The sequence below is a fragment of the Zingiber officinale genome, chromosome 9B (genome assembly GCF_018446385.1).
Source record: "Zingiber officinale cultivar Zhangliang chromosome 9B, Zo_v1.1, whole genome shotgun sequence".
Classification (NCBI taxonomy): Eukaryota; Viridiplantae; Streptophyta; class Magnoliopsida; order Zingiberales; family Zingiberaceae; genus Zingiber; species Zingiber officinale.
The window spans coordinates 105,508,718-105,530,625 of record NC_056003.1 but is presented as its reverse complement, the minus strand read 5'-3'; the positions used below and the strand labels follow the sequence as shown (position 1 = coordinate 105,530,625).

Sequence of the window (21,908 nt, the reverse complement as noted above, 5' to 3'; positions counted from 1 at the left end):
GAATTTTACATACACTTTTGATAATTGCCGAATATCTTTTAAAATGCGGAGAAGTCATTTATAAATAAATTCTCTTTTTATAAATATAAAATAAATAAGTACAGAAGAAAATTTTCTAAGAAAATAAAAATCTTAAACTTTTGAGTTTTTAATAAAAACATTACAAGACTATAAAGATTTTCAGATGTATAATTGTTGTTGTAAACTTATAGTGCTTCTATTTAAATCCAGTAAACTCAAAACACGATTACTTTTTAATTGATTGAAGACTATTCAGTCAAACTCAAATCATTCAATCTGATAAGATTGCAAATTCTCTCCTAATTAATGGACAATATAATAACAACAATAAAAATCATTCTCTTTTTTTTTTTTTTGTGTTTTTTTTTTCCATATTGTTCTTTTGTAAATCAATATTTTGGTGTCCGAAGATGCTGAATTCAAATACGACAAACAGGGGATGACAAGAAGAAAGGATATTTGTGGCACCCAGCGGCCGTCTATTCACTACAATAGGGAAAGCTGCAAAAATTTTACTTTTTAGAAAAGTTACAAAATCTCGACAGAAAAAAAGATTATCTCGAGTCCAGGAACGCTTTTACAAAAGCTGAGGAATGTATAAAATAGTGAAGATAGATCAGCAAAAAGACAAGAAATATAACACATTTTACCACCAAACACAGAATTCACAGCATCCAAATCCTTGTACACTTCAAACTGATTTCTCTAACAATTACAGCTTTCTATCTGTGCAAAAAACACAGAATATGGAGTCCCAATTTCCATTAATGGCAGGAGCCAGTGACAGTTTGGTCCGTCCAGAGTTACAAAAGTGGACACACCCTTTCAGTACAATCGCTAAGGAATTTTCCCCACTCACCATATCTTAGATTAAATTTCACTATGATTGGCACACAAAAACATTTTGAACATTACCTGATCACCAGCCTCCATTCCCGCAGAATCAAAAACAATTGGACGACATCTCTTATCCTCATTCATCAAACTTGAGTTCTGGAAATGGCAACAAGTGCTGCTTTGCCTTGAATTTGCGCATATGCCAGACAACCTTCTCACTATTGAACTTCTCCCATTTCTTTCCGTTAAATGCCTGTATGAGTAGAGCTGCTAATTTTGATAGAATAGCTTTGTGATGCGTTCAAGTAACATAGGTTAGAGGTAAGGAGAAGCAACAAACCCTGTAAGAGGATATTATGTGTGCAGGAGAGGCCATGTTAATAAATGCATAGCCAACATTGCACTTATTCTGCGCAGGTAGAAACGAACTAGTTTATACCTGAAAAAGAAATTGTTATTAAACCACTGATATTCGATCAAGTGTACTGTAATTACCTTAAAATCAATTGGAAGATACAAAAAAATCATATGTGCCTTTGTGAGTCTCGTCTATTGCAGCCAAAAGCATCTTGGGAGTGTACCTAGAGGCAATTACTAATTTTTCATTAAGTTTGTGATTTTGTATAAATATAAAAGCATAAAGCTTCAGTAGTTTCTCTTTTAAGATAACCCACTTATTTGGAATATTCTTTATCATAATTGTAGTTCGAGCATCTTCCCCATTAATAATTCTGTCCAAGTCAAGCTGGTACTGCTTATTATCTACTTGATTCCCATGGTTATCCACTCGCCTGCTACGGTTCCAATCAACAAAACCATCAAAGCCAATGGATGTTGGACCAGGGTATGCAGCATTCCGAAAGAGCAAAGGCCCAAATCTGTGTGCAGGCATCATTCCCATATTAGGTGAACCATTATCAGGCATATTTCCAGACATCATGCCCTGATTCATTGTTGCCCGGGGAGTTATATTCATAAAACTTAAATCATTTTGGTTAACTCCTATATTGCCAAATGCAATATGGTTTGTGAAAGATATCTCTGGTGACTTGGGAATAAAGCCATACTGTTTGTCGAAAGCAAAAACAGATGGAGCAGATCCAGAATAATTTGAATTATGCTTGTGTGAGGACCCATGCATTGAGCCATGACAGAGTGGATAAAGGAAACTTTGTCCTTACCCTTGTCCATTTGGCACGTATGAATTTCCTAAAGTTTGAGACTGCCAAACAGAAGATTGCATATTCTCATTGTATGAAGATGAGCTGCCCCAGAGAAATTGTGGAGCAGACAGAGTCCCAACCACAGAAACATTTGGCGTTGGTGAACCAAATGAAGTTGAATTGCCTGGACTTGGGTTCAACAATCCATGAGTGTGATCTGGCAAAGAATGAGAATTATGGTGCCCACCTCCATGTAACTGGCTGGTTCCATAGATTTTCTGATTAGAGAGACCACCTCTATTTTGTCCTTCCCAATAGGTACAATCTTTGCTGAAGTTGAAATTGGGGAAAGTACAGATGCTAATCCAGGCAAATGATTATTTCCAATAGAACTCATTACACCCCCCACTAGGAGACTTACTGAAAACGTCTAGAGGACTGCTATGATTTGGACTACTGATTTGTCCCCATGGACCTGTAATACAAGAAACAACCAGTTCATACTAAAATATAGTACCAATTAAATGCACAAACTTAATGTTACTAGTGAAAAATAAAGAAACCGACAAACAGGAGGTTAGGCCCATATTATGTCTCTACCTGGCGGCGAATTAATAATAGGTGAATCCATATGATGCCAGTAACCTCTGGTTTTATCTTGTTCGAAATCATGAGTCATTTGTTGCATCAAACTGTATGGGGAAATGAAATATCATCACTTAAATTTACCAAGAGCTCCACCATAACATTTTACCCAAGTGACATAGTATAGCAAAAATAGGAGATAATCAAATAGTGTATACACCAAATATTAAATAAAATCATCATTTAAGAATTAAACTGATATTCTCTGCTTTAGAGTAAATTACAACGCAAGTTCAGAAGCTCTGACAGTTCTCGGAAAATGGAATGTGCTTTTCTGGCTCATCAAATGATAATGATGATGAATAAAATCACCATGCTTGTGATGTCATCCATTTTTTTAATAAGATTTTCAACTAGCTGTGTTATAAGGGACTTTGATTATCATGTTCAAACAGGCAAAGGATAATAGTCATTTACCAAAATAATTTCCTTTCAGAATGCCATACCCATTGGTAATCAAATTGGCTAATGCAAAAGCAGAAGAAGACAAGTAAATGAAACTGAGATTATTACAATTAAGAACTAAATATCAACAACCTGATGGAAATTCCTATTCAACCCATCGCACATCATATAAAGATTCTCTATGAATCAAGGTCCAGATTGTGAACCATTCTTACCAAAAGGTAAGGAAAAGGTAGGATAATTTCCTAGTGTTTATCCCCCAAACAAAAGCATTGGTTGGTATTTAGTTTAGCGAACTCGGGTAGTAGTAATGTCATAAATGAGAATATGCAGTGTAAGCCTCGATAGTACCTAAACCATGCAAAAGTTACATTCCTTAAATATTTATCACCTTGGCTATTAGGTCAAAGTAAAATAGTAAATAATGATAGACTACAAAAATGATTTCTTGCATTTACAATTTACAATAGGATTCAAGCTATTGAAGTCAATTAACTATAGTCTAGCTGCTAATTTGTATTTGTTGCCAAAATCACTTGTTGATGGCAAGTCTTCTTATTGGAACTTCAGATTTTGGATAAAGCCCATAACAATCCTATGTTCAAATTATCTTTTTCCATAACATTACAAGATTTTTCTGTACAGTGAAATCAGTAAATGGGGTTGATACCCCCGTAATAATTCACGATTCAAGAGTTGGGAAGTCCGAGAGGCTAGGATACGTGGACCGGGACGAAGGATGGGCCCGGCCACATCAGGCCCAAAAGGAGGAGGATATAGTGTTTAGCACTCGAGTCTCGGGTACGTGAGAGCTCAGGAATGGTGCTCACTGCTTGGGACTCGGGTGTGTAAGAGCTCGGATTGTTTGGTGCTTGGCACTCGAGATTTGAGCCCAGGGGAGTTCAAGAATATTTGTGGGCAAGGGATTAACCTAAAGATAAAGCATTTTAGGAAGGAGTAACTGATATTGAAGGTGACTAGTAATGAGGAATGTTAGCCATTACAGAGGGGTGCATGTTGGGGTCATTATATGAAGGAGGCCATTAATGGAGGTCAGCGGTTGTTGTAGAAGGGATATCGTAATGGGAGTCAATACTCGATAAAGGCTTTAAAACGAGATTGGTAATCGAAGGACGAGGCATGGTATTTCTCTCTAATAATATCTCATTCCACAATATTTCTACTCTTCTCTTTCACGAAGTCTCATTTAAGCATCGGAGGGGCCATGCCGAGATAAGACCGGCACCCTTTGACCACGTGTTGACCTTGGGCAGGAACCTACTAGTTGAATCCAGAGATAGCAAGAATCATTCAGCAGCGAACATCCAAATTTCACTGTAACAGGGGTTATAAATGCACACTAAATGTACAAGCACACTTTTCAATTTGAACGCACATACCAATTACATGTCAAGATTTGGGAGATGTTGAATGACATTTGAGTGATTGTAGAGTGTTTGCTAATTATCATACTTTAAAATAGGCAAGAAATTTCTTGCAAACTAATTTTAATATCTATGAAGTTCCCAATCCATGTTGCGTGGGGCATATTAAAAAATATCCACAATTAAAAACCTTGGTACCAAAATCCAGAATCATAATAGTTCTTGAGATGTAAAATTGGAAAAAAGTTTGTTAATTACCAATTTAAAGTAAGATGAAAATAGTTAAACTATAATCTTTAACAATATAGTAACTAACAATGGTGTTGCAGAACATTGAGAATATGGAGATGGGAACGGTTTCCGTTGGCGGCTGCACCGGCGAGTGCTGGAGAGTTTAGCTTCATTGTTGTCTTTTCTTAGCGCCTCTGGCTTTGCTCTTACATTGAATCCTATTCTCTATGGGGAGGAAAAAGCAACGTTTGAAGGATACTTCTTTCTCTAAGTTCATCTTTTTGCGATGTTACTGTGCCCATTCCTAATGTTGTTTGAAATCCGTTTGCATTAGGGTTTGGGCAATCTCCTCGGGACCCTAGGCCTTCTCCTCCATTGGAAAATTCCCCATATCTTAGGGCTTCTGTGAGTGTTAACCCTGAGGTTAGGGTTTCTACGCCAATTAATGTTGAACCTAAAAACGGAGTCTCTTCGTGGTAATTCCAAATGGGCTGATCTTTCTGTCAAAATCGTACTCGTGCGCAGGTTGTGATCTTGCTTATGTTCCACCTGTGGTGAGTAATGGTGTTCGTGTGGTGAAATTTGGCTCTACGGAAGTTCTTGAGGAAACTCAGCGGTGGCAACATGCATTGATTGGTTGTGTTTTTGGGTATTCTTCTCATTATAAGCAAATTGAGAATTTTGCTTTTAATCGATGGAAGCAATATGATCTTTCCTCAGTGATTCAGATTAAAGATAATCTTTTTCTGTTTCAATTTGACTTTGATGTTGGTAAAGATAGGGTTCTTAATGATGGTTCTTACTCTTTTAATAGTAGGCCTTTCATTCTCAAAGCTTGGGTTCCTCAAATGAAGCTTGATCTTAGTGGCATTCAGGTGCTTCCTATTTAGGTTCAATTACCCTTGCTTCCTTGGGAGTTCTGAACGAAGGGCATTCTTAGTCGAATTGGTAGTATTCTGGGTAAGCCTCTTTTCTGTAATCTTTGCACTTTGAGACGTGATAAGCTTGGTTTTGATCGTATTTTGGTTGACATGTGTATTGTTGGGGATTTCCCTGATTCTATTATTCTTGAGGATGACTTTGGTGCCCAAATCGCTCAGAATGTTAAGTATGAATGGAAGCCTATCCCTTGCAGTATTTGTAAACAATTTGGCCACGATAAACACCTTTATTCTTGTGCATTGTCTAAGTCCTAAGCAAGTTTGGAAGGAGAAAGTTAAACATCCTATTATAACTACTGGTGCAAATCCTCTTGTCACAAATGATGTTGCTTCTGTTATCTCTAATACTGCCTATGAGATTGCTGCAATAATGGTCTCTTCTGCTAAGATGGCTGCAAATAAGGGTAAGGCTGTTTTACCCACTACAACCTCTTCTGGTAGTCGTGAATTTGGATCTACGCCCACTTCAAAAACTGATGTGGTTGTATCGGCTCCTTTAACTGGTTCTATTCCTGTCACTATCCCTCCTATTGGTGTTATTGGTGAAGGTAGGCCACGGAGAGTTGTTAAACCCCTGATAGAGGTTAATGATTGACTCTTGGAATGTTAGGGGATTGAATGATCCCCTTAAACAATCAGAGGTGTATCCTTTGGTTGCAAAATATAAATTGATGGCTTTAGGGCTCCTTGAAACAAAAATAAAGTCGGATAATAAAGATAAAGTCCTCTCTCGTCTAAAGTTGTATAATTGGTCCAACCTTGATAATTTTTATTTGCCTGCTCTGGGTAGAATTTTACTACTATTTGATGGCTCTAAAATCAGTTTTACTGTAGAAAAGGTTACGACTCAATTTCTTAATTGCAAAGCTCTTTTAGGGTCAAAAACTTTCTGGTGGACTCTTGTATATGGCTCTAATTTCCCTGTGGAGCATGCTGCTCTTTGGTTTGATCTAGTTGACCTTGCTCTTTCTACTTCCGGTGCTTGGTTAGTGCAGGGAGATTTTAATGTCATCTTGAATAATTCTGAGAGAATTAGTGATGCCCATACGTCAGATTGTGGATCTGAGTTTGAGGATTGTTTTTTTAGGTGTGGTCTCTTTGAGCGCAACAATCATGATTTCTTTTTCACCTGGAGAAACAATCAGGATGCTGAGTCTCGTATCTGGCGGAAGTTGGATAGATGTTTAATCAAATTCTGATTGGTTGGATGTGTTTGGGTCTGATTATGAGGTTATTAGTCCAGGATTGTTCGATCATTCCCCTCTTATTGTTCATATTAGGAATGTGATTCCTCGACGTGCCCTTCCCTTCAAATTTTTTAATATGTGGATTGCTCATCCTAATTTCAAGGAGATTGTTGTGCCCCTCCCTTCAATTTTTTTAATATGTGGACTACTCATCCTCATTTCAAGCAGATTGTTTCTGCTGTTTGGAGATCTCCGATCTTTGGCTCTTTTATGTTTGTGCTTTGGTCTAAGCTCAAATTGCTTGCTAAGGAGCTTCATGTTCTTAATAGAGTAGATTTCTCAGATATCTCTGCTCGAGTGGCTAACTGTAAAGCTTCTTTGGATCATTTGCAGTCTAATCTTAACCATGATCCTCTTGATCAAGATCTTTTAGATCAAGAGCAAGTTTTGGTTACTCATTATAGATCTCTAAAATTCCGTGAAGAGAGTTATTTCAAACAGAAAGCTCGTGCTGATTGGTTAAGGCTGATTGGCTGGGTGACCAAAATACTAAATACTTTCATCAATCCCTTAAACTCATATATGCTAGAAACAATATTGTATCTCTGTCTTCAGGATGACTCTATGTGTTCTAATCATCTTACTATCTCTCATGCTATGATTGATTTTTATGAGCACTTATTGGGAGTGGAGTCTCATGCTCGAGTGCATTCTGATTCCTCCATTTGGCAGGCTGGTAAGCTTCTTTCCTCTTAGCAAGATGCCTCTCTTCAGAGGTCAATATGTCATGATGAGGACAAATCCGCTCTTATGGGTATGGGAAGTAACAAAGCCCCAATGTGGATGGTTTTAATGTTTAATTTTTCAAAAAGGAGTGGGATACTGTTGGCCCTTCAGATTTTGCAGCTGTTGATGAATTTTTCAGAATTGGGCGTCTATTGAAGCAATTCAATTCTACTGCCCTTGTGGTTATTCCTAAAACTCCCAATCCTTCTGGTCTTACTGATTATCGGCCCATTGATTGTTGCACTATCATATACAAACTCATTACTAAAGTTCTTGCTATTAGAATGGCTCAAGTTATGCCCTCTATCATAGCTTTGAACCAATCTTCTTTTGTCAAAGGTCCTAGAATAGCGGACAACATTTTATTGGCCCATGAACTTGTTCACAACTATTATAGGAATAATGGCAACCCAAGACTTACTCTGAGAGTAGACTTGCGAAAGACCTTTGATTCAGTGTCTTGGGATTTCTTAGAAGCTCTTTTGAATCTGGGATTTCCTTTTCAATTTACTGACTGGGTTATGACGTGTATTAGAACCACCACTTTTTTATTGTTATTAATGAGGGTTTGGAGGGTTACTTTCATGGGAAAGAAGGAGTGAGGCAGGGTGATCACATCTCCCCTCTTCTCTTTGTTATTGCCATGGAATATCTTTCTCGTTGTTTTCCCCATTTGATCCCTTCTGACTTTGGGTTTCACCTGGATGTCGTACTCTTCGGATTACTCATCTCTGTATTGTTGATGATCTATTAGTATTCTGTTGTGGTAGTTCTAACTCAGACACTCAAGTTTTGTCCATTCTTAGATACTTTGAACAAGTTTCTGTGCTACATATCACTAAGGGCAAAAGCCGTGCTTTCTTTTCTGGTGTTGTTGATCATATTAAAGTTGAAATCTTGGCTATGTTAAACTTCAATGACGGTTCTCTCCCTATGACTTATTTGGGGATTCCTTTAATATCATTAGGTTTGAAGAAGACAAAATTATTCATAAAATCATTGTTAGAATTTCTTGTTGGACTTCTCGGTTTCTCTCTTATGGAGGTAGGGTCCAATTGGTTATCTCTGTTTTGCAAAGCCTCTGTCTATATGTGTTCTGTCTTTATGTTGCCGAAATCTGTTGTTCAGACTATTAGCAGGCTTTGTCAGAATGTTCTTTGGTATGGCAATTCCAATTCCAACTCCAGACATATTGCTTGGCATGATGTTTGTCTATCTAAGAAGTAAGGAGGCTTGAGACTTTAAGTCATTGTCAATCTGGAACTATGCCGCAGTAGATAAAAATATATGGATTCTTTTGACCTCTTATGAAAGTTTATGGACTGCTTGGATTAGGGCAAATAAGCTTCGAACATTGAGTTATTGGGGGATAATCAAACCCCCTGATGCTAGTTGGTGTTGGAGGAAGATTCTTGATCTTCACTCAATGTTTAAGGGTTTGTTGTCTTACTCCCTTGCTCTGGTATGCATTTTAAATTCTAGACTGATCCATGGCTTCGGGGTGTTTCGTTGATTGAGAAATTTCCATCTATCTATATTGTTGATGTTAATATTTCTAAATCAACTTGTGTTGCCGATGTTTGGCATACTAATCATTGGCGGTGGCCTGATCCTATTGGTTCTATTACTGCTAAGCTTGGGATTTTATTATTGCTCATTTTGCTTGTTCCACTGATTCAGACACTGTTTCTTGGAAGCCTGCCACTTCTGGTATATATTCTGTTGCTTCTGCTTATATATATTTTCAGCCTAAAAAGCCTGTTGTGACTTGGTATAACTTGATTTGGGGCTTTTCTCATGTGCCTAAATGTAGCTTTATTGCTTGGCTTGCAATTAAGGGGAGACTTACTATTTGTTCTAGACTATTCAGATGGGGGGTTTTGCAGTTTGTGTGGTATTCACAGGGAGATATTTCTCATCTTTTCTTTGATTGTCCACTTTTGGCTATGGTTTGCACTAAGATACTACATTCTTGTTCTATCCAAAGGGCCCCTTTACGTTGGAATAGAGAAGTCGACTAGTTTTCTAGGTGTGCTTCTTCTAAATCCAGACGCTCTCAGATTCGTCGGGTTACTTTTTGCTCTGCTGTATATTGGATTTGAAGAGAGTGCAATGATGCTATTTTTAAGGGACAAACTCCAAACTCTGAGCGCATTTTCCTCCATGTACAAAATTTGATTCGTTTTAGTTTTTTTGATTTGTTACACCCTTGGATTGAAGATTCTCCTTGGGTTTGTTAACAGGTTGTTGAGATGTATAGTTTCAGATTTTTGGGAGGATGGTTGTTGAGATGTATGGTTTCAGATTTTTGGGAGGATTGTTTGTATTTTCTGTATGGATTGGCAATAAAAATAAAAAAAAATATTGACCAAATAAAAACAATGGTGTTGCAGCTTATATAAGACCTCGACAATACTAATAACAAGCAATAGTTGAGGATCTCTCCATACATTCTCATACAAAAATTGTTCATTGAATAACATATTTTGAGAAAAGCACAAAACATAATTAGAATATGGATTTTAAGGCATTGACATTTAATGTTGCTCATAAAGAATAACAAGTATGATTTATTTATGTTGCCAAAAGGAGAATATTAAACTAAAATAAAACTTGATCATTAGATAAAAGAGCAAAAACTATAGTTACTAGATCATAGCAGCATATTAAACTAAATGAGATTTCATTTTACTGCCACATGAATGTCAAGCGAATAACGTATGCCAAACTAAAAGTTTTTGAAACTCATAACTATTCATCCGAATTAAGTTTTGACCAAATAGTTGCCATTTGTAGTAAGAAAAAGCTACAATAGTGATTTAACATGGATCATGTAAATCATTGAAATCCTTCAAAATGAATTATTGAAGATTTGATTCCATTATTGACCAGAATCACTGACTTGGTATGCTGTAAACAAAGCAAGTATATGCAAATGCAAAAATGGTGTACATACATCCTACGATCTCCACCTGGACGGATAGGTTCTAGTTTTATTCGCTTGCCAGCTAAGTCACTCTTGTTCAATGAACGAAGGGCAGACTCTGCTGCTCTAACATCATAGAACTCAATAAATTTGTGGTGCAGCCTATGAGGTGTCTCCCTTATCTACTTCCCACAACAAATAACAGGCATTTAACATAGGCCTATACAACACTATATTTGAAGCAAATTCACAGATGAAAAAAAAAATCACCTCCTTAACTTCCCCATATGCACCAAAAATGTGCTTGAGGTCATCATTAGAAACAGAAGGATCCAAATTAAATATCACAAGAGTTCCTTGATTCACATCTTTGTCAGAAGGGTTATCCTGAAGACAAATAATAGAAATGAGAATGAACAAGTAATAGAAAATAAAAAAAGAAGAATAGTAGAATGAAGTATATATATAGCCAGACCTTTGGGATGGAAAAATGGATGTCCAACTTCCTCCTCCTTAAGGGCATGTTCTGTAATGCACGCATAGCATTTCGAGCAGATCGCATGTCGTAATAATATATCATCACAAATCCCTTGTGTTTGCATGAAGTATAAAGGCTACGGATGTCCCCATATTGCTAAAAAACCGTAATAATCATGTGTCAAGAAAAGAATCCATAAAACAGTTGTACAGTATTAGGGATTAAGGAATGGCACAAAAACTAATGATTCAAAACAATTACATGACCTTTTATACACATTTCCAAAAGTGAATACATGATACAACTAATTCCAGACTCACAAGGACGCTAATTTAGTATACAAGAGAAAATAGGTCGGAGCCATCATTATTGTTGCAAACGTCTAGTTCAAACTTAAGAATAAACTAATAGGATTCAGTGTATGCATATCATTTTTTAAAACAAGATTTCCTATCTTCCGGCATTGACAGTGAAACATAACATTTTTTAAAACAAAAATGATCACTTTGGTAACCAAATAAAATATTGAGGATCCCATCCCGTGTTAAGATGAAATTCCACACGATCAACATCAAGTTAGAAGGCATCTATCTAAGCAAAATCAACGCGCAAATGAATGGATTGCGTCTTGCAACGCCCTAGTCTACCTCAAGTACACCCTTACGGCAATAAACCAACACATCACATCTCAATTCCAAGAAAACTAAAAGCCAAATGCAATAGCAACAGCTCCTTACCAAGACGAAAAACGATTTATCTTCGCATTAAAAAAACCCTAATTTGCCTCAAACCATCTGGAACAAGAACCCCAGCAAAAAGTTCAGCCTCAACCGTGCCGAAACAAATAGCGAAACCGGAGAAAAGGATCCCGATTACTGCTCCCACCTCTCCTCCCTGAGCAGACGACGAAAAAGGATAAAGAGGCGATGATTGGGGAACTGAACAAACGCCAAAAAGCGAAAGCAATCGAGCGAAAGGCCGAGAGAGAGACGACAAAGAAGTTGGACTCTTGCAAAGACGAGGAGAGAAAAGATACGCCGGGCTGCCTTCTTGAAGTTGGAATCTGGCGAGTGCGCCGCGATTGAACCGCATTGGAATGCGGCTTGGCGTCGTCCGTTGACTCAAAAAATTTTTTGAATGAGCGTTTTTAAAAATTTTAATGTCACATCAATATTATAAAAATTGATTGAAACATTTTGAATGTTAAAATTTTGAATAAATTTTTTTAATAATTTTTTTTACATGTAATTAGATAATTTCATACATATTATATCAATTTCAATACAAATATACTATTCTCTACTCAATTAAAAAAAATCTACATACAATTTTTTCATTTAATATCTTTATATAATTTTTATTTGATATTTTAATTAATTATAATCTTTAATTTAATTTATTTATAATTAACCATTAATAAATTAAATAATTTTTAATTTTTAATTTAATATAATTTATCATTTTATTTAATATTTAATTATTTTATAAATTTAATTTAATTAAAGTCATTTGTATATTTTTTAACTTATCTCAAATATATTTATTTTTAAAAGAAAAAATAATATAATTTTAATTGTTACTAATTATTTATAAACTGAAACATTATAATTAGCTCATTAAATAATTTATTTTTAAATTATTTAAAAAGAGCCAATCATATGTACATTAATTATTAGCTCAACCTTCAAGAGAAAAAACATGTTTGAGTTTTCAAATCTACTCTTGAATTAAAAACCCCAAACCTCACCTACACAATCATAAAAACTTTTTTAATGAGGTTTTTAAATTTTACAAACCTTTGACAAAACTTACATTGGAGATGCTCTTAGGGCAGTAAACAAGTTACGAGTTAAATTAATTGTGTTGAAACTTATTTAATAATATAATCAAGTGAACTAAGTTGAGTCTAAAATTAAACGGTTATCAAACAACGGATCTAAAATTTTAAATTTACTAAAAGGTATGAGTTACTTTACAATTTACCAAAGAGCGTACATTTTCAAATGTCATTCCTATTTTACCCTCCTAACAATTTGACTTTTTCTACCATTTTTGTTTTCTCTACTAGTTTTCTCTCTCTTCACTTTTTAACCAGCATGTAGAATATATAAATAACATTACATAAGATTTAGTAAAATTTTTAATAATATTTTAATACATTGAAGAAGCCAAAATCAACAATGAATAACATATTTAAACTCGTTGCAATCTCAGAAACCCACTGAAACTGAAATGAGTGTAGTCGGAGCTCTCTAGGTCCATCAGTGGATTTCGGTCAAAATCCATTGATGGACCTAGAGAGCTCCGATTGCACCCATTTCAGTTTCTATGGATTTATGATATTGCAAGGAGTTCAAATATGGTGTTCATTATTTATTTTGATTTTTTATAGATGTTAACATATAAAATAAAAGAATCATCAAAAATGTTCACGTTGGGCTTGATATGAAATCATATTAGGCTCGACGTGGGCCTGATATGAAATCATATCAAGCCTAATGTGGGTCTGATATGGAATGATATTAGGCCCACGTTGGGCCTGATATGATTCCATATCAGGCCCAATATGATTTTTTTTGACGATTCTTTCACTTTACATGTTAACATCTATGAAAAGTCGAAATAAATAATAGACATCATATTTGAACTCCTTGCAACCTTAGAAATCCATAGGAACCGAAATGGGTGCAATCAGAGCTCTCTAGGTCCATCAGTGGATTTTGACCGAAATGCACTGATGAACCTAAAGAGCTCCAATTACACCCATTTCAGTTCCTATGGATTTCTTATGTTACAAGAAGTTCAAATATGGTGTCCATTATTTATTTTGGCTTTTCATATATGTTAACATGTAAAATCAAAGAATCATCAAAAAGGCCCACATTGGGCATGATATGGAATCATATCAGGCCCACTGATATGATTCCATATCAGGCCAAATATGAGCCTTTTTGATGATTCTTTGATTTTATATATTAACATCTATGAAAAGCTGAAATAAATAATGGACACCATATTTGAACTCCTTGCAACATAAAAAATCCATAGGAACTAAAATGAGTGCAATCGGAGTTCTCTAAGTCCATTAGTGAGTTTCGGTCAAAACCCATTGATGGACCTAGAAAGCTCTGATTGCACCCATTTCGATTCCTATGGATTTCTAAGATTGCAAGGAGTTCAAATATGATGTTCATTATTTATTTCGACTTTTCATAGATACAATTCTTTGATTTTATATGTTAATATCTATGAAAAACTGAAATAAATAATGGACACCATATTTGAACTCCTTGCAACATAAGAAATCCATAGAAACTGAAATGAGTGCAATCGGAGCTCTCTAGGTCTATTAGTGGGTTTCGGTCAAAACCCATTGATGGACCTAGAAAGCTCTGATTGCACCTATTTCGATTCCTATGGATTTTTAAGATTGCAAGGAGTTCAAATATGATGTCCATTATTTATTTCGACTTTTCATAGATATTAACATGTAAAGTGAAAGAATCATTAAAAAAAATCCATATTGAGTTTGATATGGAATTATATCAGGCCTAACGTGGGCGTTTTTGATGATTCTTTTATTTTACATGTTAACATCTATGAAAAGTCGAAATAAATAATGGACACTATATTTGAACTCTTTACAATATTATAAATCCATAGAAACTGAAATGGGTGCAATCAGAGCTCTTTAGGTCAATCAGTGGGTTTTGACCGAAACTCATTTATGGACCTAGAGAGCTCCGATTACACTCATTTCAGTTCCAGTGGATTTCTAAGATTACAAAGAGTTCAAATATGCTATCCATTGTTGATTTTGGCGTCTTCAAATGTATTAAAATGTTATTAAAAATTTGACTAAATATTATGTAATGTTATTCACATATTCTGTATGCTGGTTAAAAAGTGAAGAGAGAGAAAAATAGTGGAGAAAACAAAAACGGTAGAAAAAGTCAGATTATCAGGAGGGTAAAATAAGAATAACACTTGAAAATGTGTGCTCTTTGGTAAATTGTAAAGTAACGTATGCCTTTTAGAAAATTTAAAAATTTAGGCGCGCTATTTGGTAAATTACCGAAAATAAAATAAATTAGTATTTTATCAAATGGTGTAAATGGAAATTGAAATTTATTAAAAGTGTATCATAATTTTGTATTTACGAAAGGGCATAATAAAATATATGAAATTTCCCTTCTACTCCTCTCGTCAATCTCCTTTTTCTATCCTATTTTTTTAAGGCATCCACCACATTAAAATTATTTTGATTTAAAATTTTTATTGATGGTTAGGATGCTGATGGCGTAAACATTTGTCTCCCTCCCTCTCTCAACGTGTGCAAGCCTCGTCGCTTTTCTTAACTCTCAGATTGCAAAAATCTTTCGCTCTTTTTTAGTTGTGATATTGTCCCCCCACCGAAAGCATACGTAAGTGTCTTCGTGTGTCCCTAAGGCGACATTAAGGATTTCCAATGAAAATTCACACTGATCTCTTCTTTGTAGTGAAGGTTTAGGATTTCCGTTAATACTCTCCTTTCATAATGGGGCAAAAAAGTGGGTTGGGTGTTTCATCCTCTGCTGTTCAATTATCCGCAAAGGTATTACCTTTGTAAGTATTGAATTTGCAAAGGTTAAATCAGTTTGGACAGAAACTGCATTGGAACAGTATGTTATGTCACTTTAAAAGTTTTTTTTAACATAAAAAAAAAGGAAGACATCATGGATCTGCTATTTTACATGATTGACACATAGCAATGATTAAACAATCCCCCTTTAGTTTTTTCTTAGACATACAAGATATGTAGTATATCTACGGTATATTGGGCAATATATTTCAAAATTGAGATTCAACTTCTCAAACCTTTAGATTCTTAAGTACAGCTTGTAATTGTGAATTTTAAGCATGAAATAGTAGTATAGTAAAATAAATTTTTTTGAAAAATCTTAATATTTATTCATTTTGGCCATCGGGGTATTGGGATATCATGGCAAACGAGGGTCCGAAATGATCTCATATTAGGATCACATATCAAGCCTAACGTGGGCCTGATATGATCTCATATCAAGCCAACGTGAGCCTAATATGATCCCATATCAGGCCTAACATGAGCCTGATATGATCCCATATCAGATCCAACGTGGCAACGATACGTTGAACATGATATTAGCTTATATAATATTTATATTGTCATAGAAGATAACTAATCATTTAAGTTTTTCATGTGTACTAGTTGCCTTCACTAGAAGAAACGTTTCTTTGTTGCTTAGTATTGCAGACCGAGGTGTTTCGATTTCAATCAATTTAACTAAAACATCAGAAGACCTCTTTCTAACTTACTTCTCAAATAAAAAAGAAGCTATCAGATCAAGAATTGAGGAGCTACTTAATTTTATGCCAATTATGTTGAAATAGATGATGACATTTTATTATTTTGCAAATTCTATATTTTGTATATATTTGTTTGTGTCTTATTTTCTTCTAGTACATATAAGGTCCCTTTAGGTTTTATAGATATAGTAGATGATTTTGATCATCTTGTTAGATTCAATTGGGTTGAAGTCATCTATGAATTTATGGATCCACAATTACCTAAGATTCGGGACATATTTTCATCAACTCAGATAATACACTCCAACACCAACCTCCCTTACCTAAAGGGATTTGCTAGTCTATTAGTAGTGAGTTTATTTTTGATGGTAAATTTGACAACATTTTGCACATATGTATGAATATGTAACACTTGTGATAAAGAAGCATACATGATTTTTAGAGTATATTCCAATTCAGAAGCCATATAATATTGAAGGAGCATAAATAAACAAGTGGAAGAATATTCATTCACATATTAGTAAAGCGAGGGCTTTGTTTGACCGAGTCTCATCTAAAGAGGTAGATATTGAAGACTGTCACCTGTTAGGTTAATATGCAATTTTTAACCTTTGTTTTTATCATTTGACAGGTTATGATTGAACTAATTCATACCCAATCTGAAAAAATATTGGTTAAGAACCTTGATTTCATTAACGACATTCCATGTCCAATGGAGACATCACAATTTGATGACACCGAAGTAGGAAGGTAAAGAAATAAGGAATGTTTTAACTACATTATTCAAGCAAACTAAATAAAGGAGCTAACAATGAAAAACATTCATCTAAATGATAGGGTAAAGAATTATTCGAAATAATAGAAAATAAAGGCATGCGGTCTCAATCAAGCGATCATGTAGTCGATCCATATTCTAAACAGTAGCTTTTGGAATAAAGAGTAGGAGAGGACGTGATAGAAGTCACTATGATTCCAAGGATACTCCAATTGATAGTCCATTATGGCTCAACTTTTACCTAAGAGTAAGCGAAGCAAGATATAAATATGCGAGCATGTGGAGAACGTTTTAGCATAAGGAGAGGGTAAAAAATTTGTAAAATAACTTGCTATTGTGGACAAGGAGAAAGGAAAAATTGATGGGGATAATATGGAAGAAGAAAAAGACAACATCACAATAATGAAAGGCAATTTTGAATAAGTGGCAGAGAAGGAAGCAGCTAGGATTGACCAACTTAACAAAATAAGGAAACAAGTCATTGTTGTAAGTGTGTATTTACATATAAAATAGTATTTCGTTTGATTTATTTCTTTAATTAAATGTGTTTTAAGTTTATGGTCGTAGTTTGTAAAGAAGTAATTTAAGACTATGAAGAAGAAAAAATAAGACGAAGATGTGACCTACTTGTTAAAATAATTGGAGAACCTAAATTATGTTAGTATACATATTGTATTGTATTTAATTAAGTGATAAGTTAAGATAACTATCTGATGCTTTAATTTATTTTCCTGATTAAAACTCATTGATTTACTTTGCAGGTCTACAAGTACATTAGTTTGGAATGAACCACCTTTTTGTTCAAATGTGTCTTTCTTCTTATAGTGTGAATGGATAGATTTTTACAAAAGGAGAGGTAATTGACAGATATTATAAAATTCTATTTAGGGGGCATCCTCGTTTGGTAGGCCATATAATAAGTCAATATATTATTCAACCTTCTTCATAATAAGGAATCTAAATGATTTGAGAATATATAATATTATAAAATATTTTATTATTTGGTTAAATATGTATGACTTTACATATTTGTAGTCAACAATAAAATTCTCAAGCAAGTTTGCCTTCCAACAAGTGATAAAGACAAATACGAAAGATGAAGGGTTTAGGTATATATTTATACCTTTGTCCAGTGATAATGCACACTTTCACTTGTTGTCAATGGACACCAAAGCAATGATGTTCAATCATTACAATTCTCTTGCAAAGGGAAGTAAATCGAAATATAAATTTGAAGCAGCGACAAACATCTAATATTCATGTATATGTTAGTATTGTAGTATAAATGCTAGTTGATGTAAAATTTTAATTTTTTGTTCATTCTTACATATATCAGATTTAAAACAATATAATCACGAGTAACTTGCTGCTATTCATCCATATTTTGAAAGACATCATCCCTTCGACTAATAAGTGTCTCTCATAATAGAATGCCCACAACAAAAAGCCAAGTAAGTAAATGAGAAACTATGTAAATAGAAAATATTGATATAAAATTAAATATAAAATATTAAATTGTTGATGATATTTATAGCATTGATATTGGCTTTTTCTTGATGCAATACATTCGATGTCTTTTATACGATCTGAAGATAGACTTTAAACAAGGAGACATGAAAAAAAAATTAGAATTTTGAGGAACAAGTTCTGTAAAATATCGAATTAATTATCCATAGTGTTGTAAGAAAATTAATTGGGTAGGGAATGTAAAGGTACAATTGTGTAGTGTTGTTAGTTTTATTTCTTTGTATGTAGCATTTGTTGTTTAACGTAGTGTTATCTATTATATGAGATATGTAAACCTGTCCCAGCAAGGCAGAACTAATACTTCACATCATATCTCCATTATGTAAACTAAAAACTCACTAGTAGATGTGAATTTTCAGAAATTTAATAGGCTTGGTCCTGTTGGTCCCCTTGGAGACCGGCAAGAGGGGAGGGGTGAATTGCCCTACAAAAATAAATCAACCCTTTCTCGACTTATGGCTTGAATAAGAACACTTGTAACTAAAAATAAAGAGACTAATAAAAAGGAAATAGACACAAGAAGAATTACTTGGTTTGCAATCAGAAGATTGCTAATCTAAGGAGAATGAAGCACACTTTTCTGAAGATCTCCTTCGGGCAGAGTAGCCTCTTACAATGTTCACAACTCACAAACAAAAGTAAAACAAAAGAAATGGAATTACAAGTTGTTGTTCTAACTATTGAAATCAGTGCTATATTTATAGCACTGCTCTGGGCGCCTAGAAGGGTTCCGGGCGCCTGGAGTGGGATAGAAATCTATCCCCGATGCGTTGGTCAACGACCACATCACTCTTGATAAACTTTGGGTTTCGGGCGCCTGGACTCTAAAGGCTCCTGGCACACGGAATGGCTCCGGGCGCTCGGACCACAAAAGTCAACAGGATTGACTTTTTGTAGTCCGGTTCCTCTACTCCGGTTCTGCTTGTCTTGGTCCGGGTCTTTCACTCTGGCTACGCTAGCTTGGGTGATCTCGGCCATCCAGAATAGGGCTCACTCGAACCCAAGTTCCGGCCTTCTCCTCGAGCAGCCTTCTTCCCCAGTTTCTCGTCCCTCTAACGCCGCGTACATTCTTCTCGTCCACCGGTGTACTCTTCCGCGACACCTCGTCCCTCGGACGCACTGAGCTAGTCGGCTCTCTCCCCGTGTCGTCCTTCTCGCTAGCCGCGTCTTCCGCTTGACTTCCTGTGCTCCAAAGCTCATGCACACTTAGACACAAGGGTTAAACCAAACAGGACCTAACTTAACTTGTTTGATCACATCAAAACAACCTTGGGGTTCCAACTGAAGGGTGCTGGAATTCCGTTCTGTTTAAATTTCCCTGTACAAAAATTGTACAAGTACAAAACTTTTCATAGCAACCCACATGTTCAATCAGACATGTGTTTGATTAATCAAGCAAGTTCTTGACAGATCAAAGCATACCTTGATCGAAGTATAAGATTGCTGGCCTCTTGTGTTAGTATTCCAAAAAATGATACAAAGAAAACTAACTAATTACGCAGCAGAATTAAGAACTAGTTGTACCTTTTCTTTGTAGCTAAAGACCTCTCATCTTCTTGGATGTCGTGTGGACGACGATCTACCAAGACAACACCACCCTCCTTCTCTTCTCGGTTTCCAAATTGTCGGCTACAAAAGGAGGCTCTAGGATGGCGTACATTCTAATCTTCTTCCTCTTCTTCCACTTCTTCAAGCCGCTAGCCACCAATGGATTGCTAGGAAGGGGTGCCAACCCTAGGTAGGAGGGGCGTCGTCCCTCAAGGATGAGGGGAGGGGCGCCGACCCTAGCTTGGGAAGAATGGCGCCGACCCTAGGTGGAGGTGAAGGTGGCGCCTGCCACCAAGGAGGAAGAGCGGAGGTGAGGGGTGCTGACCACAAGGAGAAGGATGTGTGCCGCCAGCCCTAGGAGGAGAGAAGAGAATTGTGGAATTATAAAATTAGGTTTTAGGAGCCACCATCTACTCCTTTTTATAGGGTTACTGTCGGTTACAAAGAAAGAAAAATAACAGAATTCTGTTTAGAAAAAATCTCTCTTTCTATAACCGAATTCTGTTTAGAAAAAAAATCTCTCTTTCTATAACCAAGTTAAACCAAACCAAGTTAAGTTAAACTAAACCAAGTTAAGTTAAACCAAACCAAGTTAAGTTAAACTAAACCAAGTTAAGTTAAACCAAACCAAGTTAAGTTAAACTAAACCAAGTTAAGCTAAACCCAGTTAAACTAAACCAAGTTATGGATGGGTGGATGCGATGCTTTATATAGAGGCTACAACAGGGACATAGAGGAGGAATTGTTTTAGGTCTCCTGATGAGCTTGGACTTCCTGTGTTCGACCCGAACACCCAACCCAAGTCCATCAATAATAACCCATACCACTAAAGGGTTATTATTGAACTACCGCACCAATCCCATATTACAATATGAGCTCCTTCTTATCATGAGTGTCTTAATCTCCCTGTGTTTAAGATATCGTATGCCCGTTAATTAATTGAGTTACTGAAACCCAATTAATTAACATCTGATTCCAAGAGTAGTACCACTCAACTTTATTATCATGCCGGACTAAGTCCACCTACAGGGTTTACATGATAATCCTTATGAGCTCCTCAAGGGGACATTATCAGCCTAAATAATTAGGACACAAATTCTTTCTATAATCAACAATATACCATATAAATAATACTATCTCTCAACTCATCGGGCCTATTGATTTAATAAATAAATCTCACCCATTGATAAGTTAAAGAAATAAATACTAAGTATACGTGCTTGTTATTATATAGGGATTAAGAGGACGCATATCCATAATAACAGAGGTTTTGTTCTTTTATATAGTTAGTATAAATCGAACAACCTTAAATGGTCATGCTCAATACACACATAGTGTACTAGTGTAATTTTGTTGGACTTTTCGGGCCGTGAAAATCGCTTTTTCGCGTCGCGAAAACCCCGAAATCCCCGTAACCGGATCCGTGCGAAGAATAAAATTTCGAAAAACCTTCGAGTACGAGTTTACTAACTCTAGATCTACATTAGAGTTCTAGATGGTTAAGAGTTTTTACCCTTGATGCGCGCCCTTCGCGAATCCCGCTCGTCCAAGGTGCCGGATCTCAAGATTGTCAAAGTAGACAATCCTCTACACGTATTCACACGAACAAAAGAGGGAGAAAACCAAACTAAAGTGTACTAGCACCTTAGTAGGGTTCGGCCAAGGTAGGATGAGAGGGAGAGAAGAAAGAGCTCAAGGAGGAAGAAGATAGAGTGAATGCCTTGAATG

At 35.6% G+C, this 21,908-nt stretch overlaps 1 pseudogene; it reads right to left on the bottom strand.

The window, feature by feature from the left end:
• Nucleotides 1-691: 691 nt before the first annotated feature.
• Nucleotides 692-12,097, bottom strand: LOC122023259 (annotated as a pseudogene).
• Between the last annotated feature and the right edge of the window lie 9,811 nt (nt 12,098-21,908).